The 14,864-nt window shown below is 42.0% G+C and overlaps 1 protein-coding gene across 1 annotated transcript in view; it reads right to left on the bottom strand.

The window, feature by feature from the left end:
• Window positions 1-1,114, bottom strand: part of c38h10orf90 (chromosome 38 C10orf90 homolog) — a 200,704-nt gene extending 199,590 nt beyond the window's left edge. The window contains exon 1 of the mRNA XM_072557585.1: window positions 929-1,114. The gene's annotated coding sequence lies outside the window, so the exon portion shown is untranslated. The remainder of the gene's footprint in view (window positions 1-928) is intronic.
• Window positions 1,115-14,864: the final 13,750 nt, after the last annotated feature.

The following is a 14,864-nucleotide window of genomic DNA, read 5'->3' on the forward strand; positions in this document are numbered from 1 at the left end:
ATTTATAAGTATAAAATGTTTTAAGTAGTCAAAGCATTCCTTTTTATTAGGACAATGTGCAAAATCCTTCTGTTCCTCCTCTTCGTTTTTCTATCAGTTTGTTTTTCGCTTGCTCTGTCAAAATGGTGGTCAGCCTTTTATTAAGACTTTCATTCTGCTAACTATTGCAAGAACACAGTGACGTACTGATCATAATTTTCCATTCCATTTGTCACTTCCAAAAGAAAAACACCAGTTGTATGATAGCTCACCACAGTGATAAATTAGAAATTGGAAACTTGTTTAAGTGGTGCTAAAACTGGATCTTTACAAACATTTCATCGTGTTCTCTTGGAGTTAATGTTAATAATATCAAGGCCAGTAAAATGTTGCTAAACCTTGATTTTAATAAGAATGAAATTATCACCCTTTGCAACAAGTTTGAAGTTACTACCTGTATTTAAAAGAATATAGCAATAAGTTTGGTTCTCATGCCTGAAATAGATCTATGATTAGGATTTTCTTTATGAATTACGACAGCCAAAGCAGTTGTAGCTTTCAGCTTTTAAAAGGTTAGGTCATCCAGTAAAGATTTTTGAAGAAGTGTTTATGAGAGACATCATGCAATTATTGTGGTCATGATCATATCAACAATGGTCTGATCCATATGACAACAAACTGTTTGTCTACTATTCCTCATACAGTGCTGCTTTACAGCTCAGCTAATCCACTGTCCATCATAAAAAGCAATTTAGACTTAATGGGAATACTCTATTGAACAAGTAGATGAAATATAAGAAAGAGACAACCTGAAAACTAAGAATTCAGCTGTTAAATCCAATGTTTTTAATGTTAAAAGCTGACTTGCCTGGATATTGACTACATATTCTTAGAGCCTCATGACTAACTGCAAACATTCCTGACATCTTAATTCAAGAAAATAGCTTACCCACGCAAAGTGCAGTTTAGTGGCTGCCTCCATATTTAACAATTCGCATGAAATCCTTCTCCTTCTCACTTATACAACAAGGCACATACCAATACATTTGATGAAGGTTCTAATCACGAGATGTTATTGATTTTTGAAAAACACCCAAACAGCATTCAAGCTTATTAAACCTTTTTCAGAAATGGTTTGATCTTGACACAATCTGTTATGAAGACTGAGTGAAATCAATCATGCGTTCACAACATTTAAGGGTCACTTAATGATTAACATTGAAAAGCTTGTCTGCAGTGAAAACGGTCTTGCACTCTCCGTTGGATCACTTTAAAGGGTAAATTCACAGAACTGTAATTTTCCAAACTAAAGCATTTTTTAAAATTGTCCCTGATCCTCCTAAATTTGTTCAATTTTATCTTTGGAGACTGATCACATGATAAACCTGAATTCAAGTAATGTAATAATGCAATGAAAATAATCTAATTCATAAAATGGATGAACAGATACATTTATGTATTGTTTCAGTTTATATGTTTCAATTTACATAGAAACTAGGAGCAGGATTAGGCCATTCAGCCCTTTGAGCCTGCTCTGTCATTCAATATGATCATGGCTGATGCTCTACCTTGATATCACGTTCATGCTTTCTCTCCATACCCCGTGATAGCTTTGAAATCTAAAAATGCGTCTCTCTCTTTCTTTTCAAAATCCAATTACTGTTTTTATTTTGACTGGAAATCCAAACAATTGTTCACATTTGCTTTCAACTTCATAAAACAGATAAAGCACACTGTCACCATATCTGTCATGTTGCTCACAAGGAGCTGCCCTTCTAAGCCACACAGAATGTAACTTCCCATGAAACCTCAGCAGTTGGGGAAAGAGGTTGGGTTGGATACATTGTGTGGTGATGCTCTTTTAAGCATGTGACACAGGTTGGCACCATTTAAGTCTAAGAGCTGCATGACTATCTGCATGACATTGCTGCCTCCACAGATCCCATGGAAGTAACACCACAACGGCAAAGATCAATCCTACCATTCTTCTCATCATCTTTCTTCTCGGAAGAAACCACAGACACCACTCACTCTAATACTAATGCCTGTAGGAACCAGCAGTTGCACGAGCCTTTACTGGTTGTGGACGAATCTGCAGAGTCACAATAGACCACGCAAGAGGGTACATGTAGGCAGCAAGCATTGATTCACAGTCAGCTCCAGAGGCTTGGACTCAGCTATATGTATATGATAATCTAGCAGTGTTGACAACATCTCAAGATGTCCAGTAGGTTGTGTACTACACCTACAAACTGCTGGATAAACACCTGTATCCTTGTGGACTAAGACAGAATTCTATCCCAGTTGTCCTGAAGATGACAGTAACCATTAATTTCTAGTTGAGTGGATCATTTCAAGGAACCAATGGAGACCTCTGCAGGAACCACAGGCATTCACCGATAAAGCTCACCAATTTATGATTATCCTCTTGGATGCAGTGAGTTAATCAGCTAGGATAGTTGGCTTCACTTCAAGTTTAGGATTTGTGCAAATGCAAGGTGCAATCAATTGAATTCCCACAGCAAGCAGAGCACCCTATTAGCAACCAGCTGCATTCATGAATGTGGAAACGTTCCACTCTAGGAATGTATTGATCACCTGTGACCACTCCAGTTGGATAATGCATGCCAGCACATGTTATCTAGGGATCGGTCACATAACTTACATCCTGGAACACTCAGAGGTACTTGTATCTTGCAGGCCCCTTGGTCACATAGGAATGGTTGGTCAATGACAAGGGCTATCTTCTCCGAATCTGGCTCATGGAATTTATCAAAAATCCACAGACTGATCCAGAGTAGAGGTACAACATTGCACATAGTTTCACATGAACCGTTGTAAAGCAGACCATAGGGTTCTCGAGGATGCAATTCGGGTGCTTGGACACATCAGGCATGTAATATCGTACAGCCCAGACAGAGAATGCCACAGCAAAGTTGTTCCACAACTGACTCGACTAACTAGGAATGTCTGGGTACAGGAAGGGATGGAGAAGTGAGAGATCTCCTCTGAGAAGGAAGTTGAAGGCAAAAATGCTGTGATAGCTCAGGAAGGCCCAAAACGATGCCAAGGTGGCAGGATCAAGTGAGCCAGACAAACCCTTGAAAATCTCAGAGCCACCCAAGAGGGACTGAACTACATGGACATGTTTATTTCACCATTGACTGGCCACATGCTGCTGAGTGCTCAAATCAACATAACTCATTGACTGAGAAGTATTTCATTTTATCTATTGTGTGTAATAAAAACAGTTTTATTAATCTGTTTGTGATGCGATGTTTTGAGGGAAGATGTTAATGCTGAGGGTACTCAAGAATCTGTTTAGTAAAGTAGTTGATGGCAGTGCTGTGATTGGAAAATGTAAATGAGCATTAAGTAATCTGGTTGTCAAGTTGTTATTTCTGATAACTGGTAAACTGTCAAGTGAAAGAATTCCAGCATTGTAAACTGGAAATATCTTCAGATGCATTAGAATAGATTATCCACTGTCTAAAGTGTTATTCTGTTTTGTACAATTTGGAAGACTAACCAAAAATATAAAGTCACCATAGTCCCAGGGGAGCATAGGGTTGTTCTCTTAGAGAGAGAGATAGAGAGAGATAGAGAGAGAAAGAAAGAGGCAGAGAGAGAGAGAGACAGACAGAGACAGAGAGAGACAGAGACAGAGAAAGACAGAGACAGAGAGAGACAGAGACAGAGAAAGACAGAGACAGAGACAGATAATTGGCGGTGGCTTAACCTGATGGTCACCACATCTCAAACAAGGGGAGAGGTTGAGAAGGAGAGTCCTTCATGATAACCTCAGCTCAGTGTGTGATACAAATCTAATTGTTTAAAATGCTTTCATTCATTTTTTGTGGATAAGCTCAATGCTCTTCTTTTCTGTTTGAAAACTTTGAGAGATATATGAGTTTTTGGCTCCTTTCAAGAATTAACAGATTCTGAAATAGTGAGTTTAGTTATTCTTATCTGTTCAGTACTAGGCTGGGGTAGTTAGGTTTCTAGTTAATGGTAAACCTAGGAGGGTGATATTTGGGAATTCTGCAATTGAAGGTTACAGGGAAATAGTTGGACTTCGACATTTTTATAGAAGATGGATATAGTCTTACAAAGAAAAGCACAAAATGTGACAGGCTACTTACTAACCCAGCCTACTCAGAGACTGTTAGAGTTTTTTTCGACTCACTTGTGGAGGTGGGTGTCTCTGGCTGGCCAGCACTTCTTGCCATCCCTTGTTGCCTTTGAGAATTGGTTATGAACTGCCTTCATGGACTGCAGAAGTCCATGTGTTGTGTTGTAGGTAGACCCAAAATGCCCTTAGAGAGGGAATTCCAGGTGATTGACCCAGCAACAACAAAAGAACAAATATATATTTTACAAGTCAGGATGGTGAAAAGCATGTAGAGGAATTTGCTGGTGGTGATGTTCCCATGCATCTGCTGCCTTTGTCCTTCCGGATGGAAGTGGTCATGGGTTTGGAAGGTGTTGTCGAAGGTTCGTTGGTGAATTTCTGCAGTGCACCTTGTAAAAAGTACACAATGCTGCAACTAAGCATCACTGGTAGAGGAACTAGATGCTTGTCGATGTGATGCCAATCAAATGGGCTGATTTGTCCTGTGTGGTGTCAGGCATCTTGAATGTTGTTGGAATTGCACCCAGCCAGGCAAGTGGAGAGTACTCCACCAAAATCCTCATTTGTGCCTTGTCGGTGGTAGACAAGCTTTGGAGAGTCAGGAGGTGAAATACTTACTGCATTATTCTTCGCCTCTGAGATGACTGACCTCCAACAGCCACAACCATCCAGCTATGTGCTGGATATGATTCCAACCAGCAGAAAGTTTGCCCAGTTCCCACTGATTCCAGTTCACTGCTACACTCAATCGAATGTGGCTTTGAAGACTGAATATGTTGAACTCAATAAAAAAAGGAATCTGGAACAAAATTCAAAATTGCTAATTAGAGTCATAGAGTCATAGAGATATACAGCACTGAAACAGACCTTTTGGTTCAACTTGTCCATACTGGCCAGATATCCTAAACTAATCTAATCCCATTTGCCAGCATGAAAAAGTTGCCCCTTAGGTCCCTTTTATATCTTTCCCTCTCACCCTGAACCAATGCCCTCTAGCTCTGGACTCCCCCACCCCAGGGAAAAGACTTTGTCCATTTATCCTATCCATGCCACTCATGATTTTATAAACCTCTATAAGGTCACCCCTCATCCTCCAATGATCCAGGGAAAACAACCCCAGCCTATTCAGCCTCTCCCTACAGCTCAAACCCTCCGACCCTGGCAAGATTCTTGTAAAGCTTTTCTGAACCCTTTGAAGTTTCACAACATCTTCCGATAGGAAGGAGACCAGAACTGCATGCAATATTCCAAAAGTGACCTAACCAATGTCCTGTATAGCTGCAACCTGACCTCCCAACTCCTATACTCAATGCTCTCACCAATAAAGAAAAGCATACCAAATATCTTCTTCACTATCCTATCTATCTGGGACTCTACTTTCAAGGAACTATGAGCCTGCACTCCAAGGTCTCTTTGTTCAGGAACACCCAGGACCTTACCATTAAGTGTGTAAGTCCTGCTCTGATTTGCTTTTCCAAAATGCAGACTTTGCATTTATCTAAATTAAACTCTATCTGCCACTCCTCAGCCTATTGGCCCATCTGATCAACATCCCACTGTACTGTGAGGTAACCGACTTCACTTTCCACTACATCTCCAATTTTGGTGTCATCTACAAACTTACTAACTATACCTCTTATGTTCACATCCAAATCATTTATATAATTGATGAAAAGTGGTAGAACCATTTTTGTAGCACCCCACTGGTCACAGGCCTCCAGTCTGAAAAGCAATCCTCCACCACCACCCTCTGTTTTCTACCTTTGAGCCAGTTCTGTATCCAAATGGCTAATCCTTCCTGTATTCCGTGAGATCTAACCTTGCTAACCAATCTCCCATGAGGAACCTTGTCAAATGCCTTACTGAAATTCATATAGATCACATCAATTCTCTTTGTTACTTCTTCAAAAAACTCAATTAAGTTTGTGAGACATGATTTCCCATGCACAACGCCATGTTGACTATCCCCAATCAGTCCTTCTCTTTCCAAATACATGTAAATCCTGTCTCTCAGAGGTCCCTCCAACAACTTGCTCACCACTGATGTCACGCTCACCAGTCTATAGTTCCCTGGCTCTTCCTTACCACCTTTCCTAAATAGCCAACCTCCAGTCTTCTGGCACCTCACCTGTGACTATCAATGATACAAATATCTCAGCAAGGGGCCCAGTAATCACTTCCCGAGCTTCCCACAGAGTTATAAGGTAGACCTGTTCAGGTTCTGGGATTTATCCATTTTTATGCGTTTCAAGACATCCAGTGCCTTCTCTTCAGTGATATGGACATTTTTCAAAATGTCTATTTCCCCACTTTCTATATCTTCTATGTCCTTCTCCACAGTAAACAGTGATGCAAAATACACACTTTGTATCTCCCCCATGTCCTGTGGCTCCCCACATAGGCTGCCTTGCTAATTTTTGAGGGGCCCCATTCTCTTCCTAGTTATGCTTTTGTCCTTAATGCATTTATAAAAACTCTTTGGATTCTCTTTAACCATATTTGCCAAAACTATCTCATGTTCCCTTTTACCCTTCTGATTTCCCTCTTAAGTATACTCCTACTGCCTTTATACTCTTCTTGATTCACTTGATCTCTCCTGTCTACATCTAACATATGTTTCATTCTTTTTCTTAACCAAAACCTCAATTTCTCGAGTCATCCAGCATTCCCTACACCTACAGCCTTTTTTTTCATCCTAACAGAAATATACTGTCTCTGGACTTTTGTTATCTCACTTTTGACGTCTTCCCACTTTTCAGCCCTCCCTTTACCTGCGAACATCTGCCCCAAGTCAGCATTTGAAAGTTCTTGGAGAAAGTGAGAACAGCAAATGCTGGAGATCAGAGTCGAGAGTGTGGTGCTGGAAAAGCACAGCAAGTCAGGCAACATCTGAGGAGAAGGAGAATCAACCTTTTGGGCATTAGCACCTCATCAGGAATGAGGCTTGAAAGCCAAGGGGGTAGAGAGATAAATGGGAGGGGGGTGGGGCTGAGGGGAAGGTAGCTGAGAATGCAATAGGTAGATGAAGGTGGGGGTGATGGCGAAAGGTCGAAGAGGAGGGTGGAATGGATAGGTGGGAAGAAAGATGGACAGGTAGGACAAGTCATGGGGGCAGTGCCAAGTTGGAAGATTGGATCTGGGATAAGGTGGGGGGAGGGGGAATGTAGAAACTGATGAAATCCACATTAACCCCGCGAGATTGGAGGCTCCTAAGACGGAAGATAAGGCATTCTTCCTTCAGGCATTGGGTGCTTAGGGTTTGGTGATGGAGGACGCCCATGTCCTTGGTGGAGTGGAAGGGGAGTTAAAGTGTTCAGCCACAGGGCGGTGGGGTTGCTTCATGCATATGTCCCTGAGATGTTCTCTGAAGTGTTCTATAAGTAATGTGTCCTGTCCCCTCAATTTAGAGGAGATCGCATCAGGAGTAAAGGATACAGTAAATGACATGTGTGGAAGTGCAGGTAAATTTCTGTTGGATGTGGAAGGCTCCTTGGACAGAGGTGAGGGGGTGGGGGGGAGGTGTGGGTGCAGGTTTTGCAATTCTTGCGGCGGCAGGGAAACTGCTGGGAGGGGAGAGTGGATTGGTGGGGCGGGGGGGTGGTGGTGGTGCCTGGACCTGACAAGAGAGTAGCAGAGGGAATGGTCTTTATGGAATAAGATAGGGGTGGGGAGGGAAATATATCTCTGGTGATGGGGTCCATTTGTAGATATTGGAAACAGCGGAAGATACGATGTATACAGAGGTTGGTAGGGTGCAAGGTGAGGACCATGGGGTTCTGTCCTCGTTGCCGTTGGAGTGGTGGGGTTTGAGGTTGGAGTTGCGGGAAGTGGATGAGATGTGCTGGGAGGGGAAATTGCGATCTTTGAAGAAGGAGGCCATCTGGTGTGTTCTGTTGTGAAACTGGTCCTCCTGGAAGCACATGCGGCAGGGGTGGAGGAACGAGGAATAAGGGATAGCACTTTTACAGGAGGCAGGGTGAGAGGTGGTGTAGTTCAGGTAGCTGTGGGAGTCGATGGGTTTGTAGAAGATGTCTGTGTTGAGTTGGTTTCCATTGATGGAGATGGAGAGGTCCAGGAAATGGAGGGAGATGTCCGACATGGTCCAGAAGAACTTAAGGTTGAGGTAGAATGTATTGGTAAAATTGATGAACTGTTCAACCTCCTCGTGGGAGCACGAGGTAGTGCTGATACAGTCATCAATGTAGAGGAGGAAAAGGTAGGGAATGGTGCCAGTGTCACTGCGGAAAAGGACTGAAAGTTCTTGTCTAATGCTGTCAAAATTAGCTTGCCTACAAATTAGAACTTCAACTTTTAGATCCGATCTATCCTTTTCAATCACTATTTTAAAGCTAAGAGAATTATGGTTGCTGGCCCCAAAGTGCTCCCCCACTGACACCTCGGTCACCTGCCTGCCTTATTTCCCAAGAGTAGGTCAGGTTTTGCACCTTCTCTAGTAGGTACATCCACACACACTGAATCAGAACATTTTCTTGTACACACTTAATTATTTCCTCTCCATCTAAACCCTTAACACTATGGCATTCCCAGTCTATGTTTAGAAAGTTAAAATCCCCTACCATAACTCCCCCTATTATTCTTACAGATAATTGAGATAGACAATAGACAATAGACAATAGACAATAGATGCAGGAGTAGGCCATTCTGCCCTTCGAGCCTGCACCGCCATTCAATATGATCATGGCTGATCATTCCTAATCAGTATCCTGTTCCAGCCTTATCTCCATACCCCTTGACTCCACTATCTTTAAGAGCTCTATCCAATTCTTTCTTAAAAGAATCCAGAGACTGGGCCTCCACTGCCCTCTGGGGCAGAGCATTCCACACAGCCACCACTCTCTGGGTGAAGTAGTTTCTCCTCATCTCTGTCCTAAATGGTCTACCCCGTATTTTTAAGTTGTGTCCTCTGGTTCGGCACTCCCCCATCAACGGAAATATGTTCCCTCCTGCCAGAGTGTCCAGTCCTTTCATAAGCCTATACGTTTCAATCAGATCCCCTCTCAGTCTTCTAAACTCAAGGGTATACAAGCCCAGTCGCTTCAGTCTTTCCGTGTAAGGCAATCCTGCCATTCCAGGAATTGACCTCGTGAACCTACGCTGCACTCCCTCAATAGCCAGAATGTCTTTCCTCAAATTTGGAGACCAGAACTGTACACAGTACTCCAGGTGTGGTCTCACCAGGGCCCTGTACAGCTGCAGAAGCACCTCTTTGCTTCTATACTCAATCCCTCTTGTTATGAAGGCCAGCATGCTATTAGCCTTCTTCACGACCTGCTGTACCTGCATGCTTGCCTTCATTGACTGGTGGACAAGAACACCCAGATCTCTCTGAACAGCCCCTTTACCTAATTTGATACCATTGAGGTAGTAATCTGCCTTCCTGTTCTTGCCACCAAAGTGGCAAGAACCAGACATTTATCCACATTAAACTGCATCTGCCATGCATCTGCCCACTCACCTAACTTGTCCAGGTCACCCTGTAATCCCCTAACATCCTCATCACATTTCACCCTACCACCTAGCTTTGTGTCATCAGCAAATTTGCTAATGTTATTGCTGATACCATCTTCTATATCATTTACATATATTGTAAAAAGCTGTGGTCCCAGCACGGATCCCTGCAGTACCCCACTGGTCACTGCCTGCCATTTCGAAATGGAGCCGTTAATCACTACCCTTTGTTTCCTATTAGCCAACCAATTCTCTATCCAATCTAGTACTTTGCCCCCAATCCCGTGCGCCCTAATTTTACTCACTAACCTCTTGTGTGGGACTTTATCAAAAGCTTTCTGAAAGTCCAGGTACAGTACATCCACTGGATCTCCCTCGTCCATCTTCCGAGTTACATCCTCAAAAAATTCAAGAAGATTAGTCAAGCATGATTTCCCCTTCATAAATCTCCTTACAAATTTGTTTCTCCATCTCCCGTTGACGATTAGGTGATTAGACAATTCCAATAAGGTGATCATCCCTTTCTTCTTTCACAGTTCCACCCAAATAACCTCCCTGGATGCATTCCCAAGAAAATCCTCCCAAGGTACAGTGGTAATGCTATCCTTATCAAAAAACACCACACCCCCTCATCTCTCGCACTTGCACCCCCCTACCGGCTCCACCCTTTCTATCGCATTTGTGTCCTGGAACATTAAGCTGCCAGTCCTGTCCATCCCTGAGTCACATTTCTGTAATTGCTATGATGTCCCATTCCCATGTTCCTAGCCATACTGCCTTTCCTGTTAGGCTTCTTACATTGAAGTAAATGTAGTTTAATTTATCAGGCACACCTTGTTCTCTTCTTTGTTCTTGTCTGCCTTGACTGTTTGACTTGCTCCCTTTCCCAAACATACCAATCTCAAATTGATCTCTTTCCTCACTGTTTCCCTGGGAACACCACCACCCAACGCTCCCCCCCCCACACCACATATTAGTTTAAATCCTCCTGAGCAGCTCTAGCAACTCTCCCTGCCAGTGTATTAGTCCCCTTCCAATACAGGTCAATTCTACTCCAGAAGAGATTCCAAAGATCCAAAAATGTGAACCCTTTTCCACGCATTCATCTGCCCTATCCTCCTATTCCTACCCTAAATGCTCGTAGCACCAGAAGTAATTCAGGTATTACTATCCTTGAGGACCACCTTCTTAAACTTCTCCTGGACTTTCTATATTCTCCCTTCAGAATCTCATCCTTTTCCCTTCCTATGTTGTTAGTTCCAATGTGTACAATGATATCCTCCTGGTTCTTCTTTCCCTTGAGAACATTCTGCACCCTCTCTGAGATTTCCTTGATCCTGGCACCAGGGAGGCAACACATTATTCTGATTTTCCTCTGCTGGTCGCTGAAATGTCTGTCTGTGCCTCTGACAAGAGAGTCCCCTATCACAATCAATCGCTTATAATCTGACATACCCCTCAATTGATCAGGCAACATCTGTGGACACTTCTTCAAAGGCAGAGAAGGGTCATGGACCCAAAATGTTCACTCTGCTTTCTCTCCACAGGTGCTGCCTGACCTGCTGAATTTTTCCAACAATTTCTAATCCTGTTAAACTCAATATTATGTCTTATTGGCTGAAAAGTGCCCGAGCAGAAAATGAAGTACTGTTGATTCAGCTTGTTGACTTTTGTAGGAAAGTTCGAGTGGGTTAGAAATATTGGCGTGGGAGTAGATGGTTTTTTGAAATGGCAAACAACTAGAAGATGTCATCCTTATAGACAGTGTGGAGGAATTCCCAAAGTGGCCACTCAGTCTATGTTTGGACTCACCAACCTAAAGGAGATGCATTGTGAGCAGCGAATATAGTAGATTAGATTGAAAGAAATACAAGTTAAACACTTTTACATTTGGAAGGTGTGTTTGCAGTCTCAGAATGTGGGGAAAGTGGAGGTGAAAGAGGAAATGAAATAACTTTTGCAATTATATGGGAAGGTGCTATGAAGGGTATGGAAGTGAGGAAATGTTGGAGTGATGGAGGAGTGAACCAGTGTGTCATAGAGGGAACAGTTACTATGGAATGCTGACAATGGTGTGAGGGGAAAGGAAGTTGTGTTTGCTGATGTTATCCTGTTGAATGTGACTGAAATGTCACAGGCTGATCCTTTGACTGTGGAGACTGTTGAGTGGAAAGTGAGGAAAAGAAGGAACACCATTCTTCTTCAGGGAGACAGGGGAAAGGGTGAGAGCAGAAGTAGGGGAAATGGATCGGTCATTGCTGGGCACCCTGCCAATCAGGACAGGGAGGGATGCTTGGTGGAGGAAAAATGTCTGAGGTAACCCTATGGAAGATGGCATCCTCAGAACAGATGTGACAGTGATAGAGAAAACTGGGAAAATTGAATTGAATTCTTGCAGGAAGCAAGGTGTGAGGAAGTGTAGTCAAGGTACTTAGTGAAGTTGGTGCATTTATAAAGAACATTTGTGGACACCTTATCCCCAGAAATGGAAACAGTGAAGTCACAGAAGAGAAGGGAAGAGTCAGAGATGGACCAGGTGAATGTGACAGAAGAAAGGAAATTGGAAGCAAAACTAATTTTTCCAATTCCAGATGTTGTGAAACTTGAAAGGGTTCAGAAAAGATTTACAAGGAATTTGCCAGGGTTGGAGGATCTGAGCTACAGGGAGAGGCTGAACAGGCTGTGGCTGTTTTCCCTGGAGCATCGGAGGCTGAAGGGTGACCTTATAGAGGTTTACAAAATTATGAGGGGCATGGATAGGATAAATAGACAAAGTCTTTTCCCGGGAGTCGGGGAGTCCAGAACTAGAGGCATAGGTTTAGAGTGAGAGGGGAAAGATATAAAAGAGACCTAAGAGGCAATGTTTTCACACAGAGGGTGGTACATGTGTGGAATGAGTTGCCAGAGGAAATGGTGGAGGCTGGTACAATTGCAACATTTAAGAGGCATTTGGATGGGTATATGAATAGGAAGGGTTTGGAGGGATATGGGCCGCGTGCTGGCAGATGGGACTAGATTGGGTTGGGATATCTGGTCGGCATGGACGGGTTGTACGTGGTCAGCTGTACATCTCTATGACTCTATGAGAAGAAGAAGCCACACCATGAGATCATTGGTGTATCGGAGAAAGAGGCATGTGAAGGAACAAGAGTAGAACTGGAATAAAGAATCTTCCACACACTCCACAAAGAGACAGTCATAACTGGAAACCATGCAGGTACAAATAGCCACATCTTCGATTAGAGAAGTGAGATGAGCTGGGGGGAAGTTGTGCAAAGTGAAAGTGGGTAGCTGTGGATGGAAACTGTTCAGACCTCTTTTCAAGGAAGGAATGGACAGCCTTCAGACGATCCTGATTGGGGATGTTTGTGGATAGCGTATGCACATCCATGTTGACTAGGCTAGGACAAGGAAATTGGAAATTACGGAATTGATGTAAAACTTCAGAAGAATCACAAATGTCAGTGGGATGGGACTGAACAAGACTGGGATAGGGAGCAAGGAGAAATGTTAACAGAGTTTGTACAGCATTTTCTGTTTTTGTCTTATGTATGTCCAGTTTGTGCTGCTCGATCTCTACTATTCACTAAAATTAAAGCTTGTGGAATTGATGGTTAATTATTAGCATTGTTGGGAATGTCAGACAGCAGGAATACTGGATATTTCCCAAAACATAATTTCACAGCCACATCCCCTTACTCAGTGACATCTCTCTGAAGGAAAAGTGGTAGAGTACTCGAGGTGGAAAACTGTGGCTACTGCTATCATGTTAAGCCAAATTTATTCACTATATTTATTAATGACTTATAAACTGTTATAGAGAGCCATAAAACCAAGGCTGACAATGACATAAAGACAGATGGCATAGTACGAAGTGCAGATTGGAGTGTGAAATTATTTTGAAAAATTACGTAAATGGCTAAAACTGCAGCAGATGTATTTCAATACAAGTCAATGCCATTCATTTTGGAAATACCTAGGTTAGATCTAAGTACCTTCTTAATAGTGAAAGGCTATGAGAAATCTGTAGGCCATTGATATAGATTACTAAACTGTAGTAGTCAGGGACAAAAAAAATCAAAATAGTTGATAGAATGTTCGCCTTTTTATCTAGGGAGCTACAACATAAACAGGAGATCTTTTTTAGTACAGATACACAGAACTGTGTAATATTCTGGGCACTGCAATTTAGAAATTATGTGCTGGCTTCGGAAGAAGGGCAATGCATTTTCAGCAGAATGTTCTCAGTACTCAAAGGTTAAAGTTTAAATTATAAGGTAAGGTTACATAAACTAAGCTTGCATTTCTGTGGTGCAGATGGTTAAATGGTGATATGATCGTGATTTTTAGGATTTTGAAAGGAATTAAATAGGTAGATAGAAGAAATCTGTTCTGTTGGCTGGTGTGGTGGAAGAGTGCCATATTTAGGATATGAACTGTTGAAGAGAGGTTTCGGAATTTAGAGAAATTTATTCAAGCAAGAGCTAGTAGAACTTTTCATCTGTCTTCAAAAATAAAAAAAAATAGACAGCTAGCTCAATTTTAAATCTGAGGATGGGTTTGGTAATTAAACGCATTAAAAGAAAAAAAAAGGTCAAGCTAGATAGTGTTACAAGACAATATCAGTTTCTTTTTAAAGATATAGATTTTAAAACTTGCAACTGGTTAGAACTGTTGTAAATTTGGCAGAAAAGGAAAATTACATTAAAATACAAGGCACATTTATGTGGATGTCATCAAGGTGGACCAACAATACATTTTCTAGAGTCAGAGGCATGTAAAAAGAGAAACTCCCAACAATCCAGAAGCATCAAAACCTATTGCAGTCGAAGGAAAACCATAATTAATATAAATTACAACAGACTGACACCATAGTTGTCCTAGACAATCCCACTTCTTGGAAAAACACACTGCAAACAATACTTCAAGAGTGGTTCTAAAAGCCTTTCAGAGATTATTGTCAGGGAAGCTGCTGTCCCCACTACTGTATGTTTTTTTCTTGAAGCAATTGATCCAGTTTCCATGGAAACAACCCAAGACAAGCAGCATCAGAGAGTCAAGATTTTAAAAATAACTGTCATATTCATGACTGCTGACTGTATTTAAGAAACCAAATAATGAACCTTGCTCTCAGGTTGAAGGCCTATGCCTTGAAGATACCTAAAGGACTGCAAACTGTATATGCTTTTACCTTCATACTGGACACTTTTAACTTATATGTGTATTTGTGCTGGCCAAAGTGACTACATGGAGGCTTTATGACTAATGTTGCTTTTTGTTTGGA

Source organism: Chiloscyllium punctatum, chromosome 38, assembly GCF_047496795.1.
Source record: "Chiloscyllium punctatum isolate Juve2018m chromosome 38, sChiPun1.3, whole genome shotgun sequence".
In the NCBI taxonomy this organism is placed as follows: Eukaryota; Metazoa; Chordata; class Chondrichthyes; order Orectolobiformes; family Hemiscylliidae; genus Chiloscyllium; species Chiloscyllium punctatum.